The following is a 6,941-nucleotide window of genomic DNA, read 5'->3' on the forward strand; positions in this document are numbered from 1 at the left end:
ACATACCATACGAGAACTCACTGTACTATCTTTGCAGCTTTTCTGTAAATTTAAAATTTCCAAAATAAAGTGTTTTTTCTTTTAAGGTCAAATTTATTGTCATAAAATTATTTGTAATATATTATTATTCTTTTCTGTGTTGGTTGTATGTTTTAAATATAGCAGTGTATACATGTCAATCCCAAACTCCCACTCCATCCCTCCTGTTCTTCCTCCCCCAGAAACCACAAGTCTGTTCTCAATATCTATAAGTCTGTTTCTGTTTCATAGAAAGTCCATTTGTATCATATTTTATTAATAGTTGCCACATATAAATGGAGTAACAAGTAACATATTCAGATTTTGGTTTATTTTATATCCAATATTACAACAAAGGGATATAGAAAGGTTGAAAGTAAGAGTGGATGAAGATATACCATGCAAATATCAACCAAAATAAAATTGCTATAGCAATATTAATACCAGACCCAATAACTTAAGGCAAAAAGCATTACTAGAAAAAGAGGGTCTTCATAGTGATAAAATAATTCACCATGAATAAGTTATGATTTTAAATAACAATTAAAAATATTTAAACCAAAAACTGTAGTACTCAAAAAAAGTACAGTACTCAAAAAAAGTACAGTACAACAGAGGATGAGATGGTTGGATGGCATCACTGACTTGATGGATATGAGTTTGAGCAAGCTCCAGGAGTTGGTGATGGACAGGGAAACCTGGTGTGCTGCAGTCCATGGGGCCACAAATAGTCGGACATGACTGAGCGACTGAACTGAACAGTATTCAAAGGAAAAATAGATTCACGATCATAATGAGAAATTGCACACATTTGTCTCAGTTGTTGTTGTTCACTCACTAAGTTGTATCTGACCCTTTGTGACCCCATAGACTATAGCCCACCAGGATCCTCTGTCCAAGAAGTCATTATATACTGGAGTGGGTTGCCATTCCCTTCTCCAGGGGATCTTCCTGACCTAGAGACTAAACCCACATCTCCTGCATTGGCAGGGTGATTTTTACCCCTAAGCCACCAGAGAAGCCCCCTTGTCTCAGAAGGTGGTGGAAAATAGCAGCCAAAAGCTTAAGAATAATATGAATTTGAACATTAAGATTAGCAGAATTGACCAAATGGACATAGAGGGACACTATCCTCACCACCTCCCACCCCACCCCTTGTCCCATATGCAGAAGAGGAAGCTCTAAAGAGACACTATTTTTAACACTTGCAGAATATATCTTATCTTTAGGCACATATAGAATTTTTAAAATTGACATTTCAAAGGATTGAAATTAAAGTACACATTCTGACCACAATGCAACTATTAGATAACTAGAAAATTCCCCTTTGTTTAGAAATGTTTAAATGAACTACTAAATAATCCATGGATGAAATAAGAAATCATGATGGAAATTAGAAAATAGAACAGGATGATAAAAATTCTATGTATCATAACGCGGCATGAAGCTAAAGTAGTAAGTAGGAGGAAATTTATATCTTCAAATGCACAATTAGAGGAAAGGGGCTAAAAGTGAATGATCAAGTCATTTATCTTAAGAAGCAAGTTAGAAAAAAAATTCAGCAAAATTAATTCAAGGAACAAAGAAGTCATTATATGTCAGTTATATCTTAATAAGGCTGGGGGTGGGTGGGTGACAGAAAGTAGAAGTAAGGAAATAATAATGACAAAAGCACAAAATACTGAAATAGAATACAAACATTCAGAAGAGTTGGTTCATTAAAGAGATTACTTGACAAATTTCTAGCAAGATAGATATAGGAAAAGGAAGAGGGGGAGAGATAGGAGGAACAAATAACCAATATCAGAAACACAAAGGAGACAGTACTATATTTGAATAGCTGTATGTCAATACATTTGAAAGAGTAAATTAAATAGAAAAATTGCTAGAAAATACAGCTATGGTTTTTCCAGTAGTCATGTATGGATGTGAGATTTGGATTATAAAGAAAGCTGATCGCCGAATAATTGATGCTTTTGAACTGTGGTGTTGGAGAAGACTCTTGAGAGCCCCTTGGACTACAAGGAGATCCAACCGGTCAGTCCTAAAGAAAATCAGTCCTTCATATTCACTAGAAGGACTGATGCTGAAGCTGAAACTCCAATACTCTGGCCATCTGATTTGAAGAACTGACTCATTGGAAAAGACCTTGATGCTGGGAAAGATTGAAGGTGGGAAGACAAGGGGATGACAGAGGATGAGATGGTTGGATGGCATCATTGACACGATGGATGAGTTTGAGTAGGCTCCGGGAGTTGGTGATGGACAGGGAAGCCTGGCATGCTGAAGTCCATGAGGTCGCAAAGAGTCGGACACAACTGAGTGACTGAACTGAACTTCAGCTCTCCAAAGCTCAGTCAAAAAAAAAAAAATCCCCAAACAAATTCTCAGTTATATTATAACCTTCAAATAAATTGAATCTGTAGTCAAAAATCTTCACTCACAGAAAACTCCAGGCTTGTATGGCTTTGCTGACAAGTTGTACAATCACTGAAGTATCAAATAGTTCCATCTCATACAAACTCTTTCAGAGTATAAAGAAAAAGGAATCATTTCCCAACTCATAAGTCTAGCATAACCTTGATATCAAAAGCCTGACAAAGACAGAATAAGAGAAGAAAATCACAGGCTGGCATCATCCTTGCAAATAGGTCACAAAAATCCTAAACAAATTCAGTTGGAATACAGCAGTACATTTAAAGATAGAATGCTCAATTTACTTATGAAGATGTGTTCACAAGTTAGTAATTATTAGTGATCAGAAAAATTTAAGTTGTAACCACTATGAAATATCATTACCATATATACCTAAATGGCCAAAATTAAACAGCCTGACAGTCACAAAGAGTCAGACAAGACTGAGCAACTGAAATGAGCTGAAACAGCCTGACTGACAATCCCATGGACAGAGAAGCCTGGCGAGCTATAGCCCACAGTATCCCAAGGAGCTGAACATGACTGAGCAGGAGACAAAACAAAAACAGCCTGACGATACCACAGGTTGTCACGAAAAAGAGAGCAAGAAGAACTGCCATTCACCAAGGGTGGGACTATTAATCTGCATAACCACTTAGGGGATCTTCCCTGGTGGCTCAGGTTGGCACTGTCTACAAGGTTGAGTTATACCTGCACTATAACCTAGCAACTTCATTCCTAGATCGATACTTTGATCACAGATCCTCAAAGTATAGTTCTTGGACCAACATCATCAACATCACCTGGAAACTTATTAGAAATGCCAAATTCCTGGGCTCCAGTCCAACTTGATCAGCAATTAGCATCCTGCAATCTGTGGTTTAACAAGCCCTTCAGATGATTCTGATACATGTTAAAACACTGCTACAGAAAAATAGAAATATATGTTCACTAAGACACATGGACAAGGATGTTTTTAATAGCATTGTTGATAATGGCCAAAATGGATAACAAGCCAAATATCCATCAACATCAAAATGGATTAAAAAATTATGGAACATCTATATAATGCTATATATATTATCTATATAATGCAACGCAATAATAATGTGAATGAATCTCAGCTTTACAAAACAGCATGAATGACAAAATGGTGAGTGAATATTTAAGACACAAAAATACATTTTTATAGAAATATATTTATATAGAAAAAAGTTCTTGTTGAAATATATACATGTGTTAAGACCCCAGAACTGTACCTCCACCCCTAATCTGTTTTTTTAGAAATGCAGTACCTGTCACGTAATGTGTGCTCTTATGACAGGCTTCATTCCTTATAATCTTTATGGTGACTGCAGAGTATTTCATAATACGGATATATCACATTTACTTAATCAGGTCCTTGTTGATGGGCTTTTCAAGAATATTATTTTGGCTGCCTCAATAGAATGAGAATTCTATGAGGTGAGAGACCATTCTGTCTTCTTTCAAAATAGTGCCTACTATTCAACAGCTATTGCATTGTTTTTCCAAATGAATTTTCATACAAGAAAAAAATGCCCTGGCCAGTTTTATTTATCTTTGTTATCTACTAGACCATTCAGTGAAGTGAAGTTGCTCAGTCATGTCCAACTCTGCAATCCCACGGACTGCAGCCTACCAGGCTCCTCCATCCATGGAATTTTCCAGGCAAGAGTACTGGAGTGGGTTGCCATTTCCTTCTCCAGGGGATCTTCCCGACCCAGGGATCGAACCCCAGGTCTCTCGCATTGCAAGCAGACGCTTTACTCTCTGAGCTATGACCTAAATCAAATCCCTTATGATTATACAGTGGAAGTAAGAAATAGATTTAAGGGACTACATCTGATAGATAGAGTGCCTGATGAACCATGGATGAAGGTTCGTGACATTGTAGAGGAGACAGGGATCAAGACCATCCCCAAGAAAAAGAAATGCAAAAAAGCAAAACGGCTGTCTGAGGAGGCCTTACAAATAGCTGTGAAAAGAAGAGAAGTGAAAAGCAAAGTAGAAAAGGAAAGATATACCCATTTGAATGCAGAGTTCCAAAGAATAGCAAGGAGAGATAAGAAAGCTTTCCTCAGCGATCAATGCAAAGAAATAGAGGAAAATAACAGAATGGGAAAGACTAGAGATCTCTTCAATAATATTAGAGATACCAAGAGAACATTTCATGCAAAGATGGGCCTGATAAAGGACAGAAATGGTATGGACCTAACAGAAGCAGAAGATATCAAGAAGAGGTGGCAAGAATACACAAAAGAACTGTACAAAAAAGATCTTCATGACCCAGATAATCACGATGGTGTGATCACTCACCTAGAGCCAGACATCCTGGAATGTGAAGAAAGCATCACCAGGAACAAAGCTAGTGGAGGTGAGGGACTTCCAGTTGAGCTATTTCAAATCCTGAAAGATGGTGCTGCGAAAGTGCTGTACTCAATATGCCAGCAAATTGGGAAAACTCAGCAGTGGCCACAGGACTGGAAAAGGTCAGTTTTCATTCCAATCCCAAAGAAAGGCAATGCCAAAGAATGCTCAAACTAACACACAATTGTACTCATCTCATGTGCTAGTAAAGTAATGCTCAAAATTCTCCAAGCCAGGCTTCAGCAATATGTGAACTGTGAACTTTCAGATGTTCTAGGTGGTTTTAGAAAAGGCAGAGGAACCAGAGATCAAATTGCCAACATCCGCTGGATCATGGAAAAAGCAAGAGAGTTCCAGAAAAACATCTATTTCTGCTTTATTGACTATGCCAAAGCCTTTGACTGTGTGGATCACAAGAAACTGTGGAAAATTCTGAAAGAGATGGGAATACAAGACCACCTGACCTGCCTCTTGAGAAACCTGTATGCAGGTCAGGAAGCAACAGTTAGAACTGGACATGGAACAGCAGACTGGTTCCAAATAGGAAAAGGAGTATGTCAAGGCTGTATATTGTCACCCTGCTTATTTAACTTCTATGCAGAGTACATCATGAGAAACGCTGGGCTAGATGAAACATAAGCTGGAATCAAGATTGCCAGGAGAAATATCAATAACCTCAGATAGGCTGATGACACCACCCTTATGGCAGAAAGTGAAGAAGAACTCAAGAGCCTCTTGATGAAAGTGAAAGAGGAGAGTGAAAAAGTTGGCTTAAAGCTCAATATTCAGAAAACATCATGGCATCTGGTCCCATCACTTCATGGCAAATAGATGGGCAAACAGTGGAAACAGTGGCTGACTTTATTTTTGGGGGCTTCAAAATCACTGCAGATGGTGATTGCAGCCAAGATGCTTACTCCTTGGAAGGAAAGTTATGACCAACCTAGACAGCATATTAAAAAGCAGAGACATTACTTTGTCAACAAAGGTCTGTCTAATCAAGGCTATGGTTTTTCCAGTGGTCACATATAGATGTGAGAGTTGGACTATAAAGAAAGCTGAGCGCAGAAGAATTAATGCTTTTGAACTGTGGTGTTGGAGAAGACTGTTGAGAGTCCCTTGCACTGCAAGGAGATCCAACCATTCTGAAGGATATCAGTCCTGGGTGTTCATTGGAAGGACTGATGTTGAAGCTGAAACTCCAATACTTTGGCCACCTCATGCGAAGAGCTGACTCATTGGAAAAGTCCCTGGTGCTGGGAAAGACTGAAGGTGGGAGGAGAAGGGGATGACAGAGCATGAGATGGTTGGATGGCATCACTGACTCAATGGACATGAGTTTGGGTAATCTCTGGGAGTTGGTGATGGACAGGGAGACCTGGCGTGCTTCAGTTCATGGGGTCACAAAGAGTCAGACACAACTGAGCAACTGAACTGAACTCAACTGAATAGCATAGGTTGATTCCTTGTAAATTTTGTTTTCAGTGAATTAGCTCTAGAAAATCCAGTCAGTTCTGGGTGTGATGACAAAATGAAAGTTCTAGACTTGGAAAATGTTACAGAGTTAGAGTAGAGTGATTCTCTAAGGTCATTTAATTTCTCTATGTGCTATCTTTTCTCCATCTCAATGCAATAACAACTAGGAAATGTGTCAAGCTTCGGATTAGGAAATCATATATCACACATTTTCTGAGAGTACCTACTTAAACTATTCTAGCTTTCTTAAATGTATTTGACCTTGTATTCTAATGTCTGGTTTGAAACATATGGCACCATACCTGGACCTCTAGGAAGTTACTGGCTCCAGAGAAGATACTTACAGGGCAGGGCATGCCATTTGGAAGGCTTGCTCTTTTGAAACCTTGCCACTATATTCTCTGGTCTATAACAAATGGTCCAGTCCAATTGTAGAAGAATCATAAAGGAGCTTCCTTGAGCGTTGGCTGTCAGAGCAGGGCACAAAGGCAGCTGCAGAAAAGGGCAGCAGGCGTATGACTCAGAGAAGAGACTCAAGCAGCAAGCACATTGGCTGGACTCTTGGGATGCCCATTGTGACATCATATGGAGTTATAGCCTTGAAGGATAAAACTGTTTGGCTGAGACGGGCATGGGGTTGAGGA

The sequence above is a fragment of the Ovis canadensis genome, chromosome 3 (genome assembly GCF_042477335.2).
Source record: "Ovis canadensis isolate MfBH-ARS-UI-01 breed Bighorn chromosome 3, ARS-UI_OviCan_v2, whole genome shotgun sequence".
NCBI classification, from domain to species: Eukaryota; Metazoa; Chordata; class Mammalia; order Artiodactyla; family Bovidae; genus Ovis; species Ovis canadensis.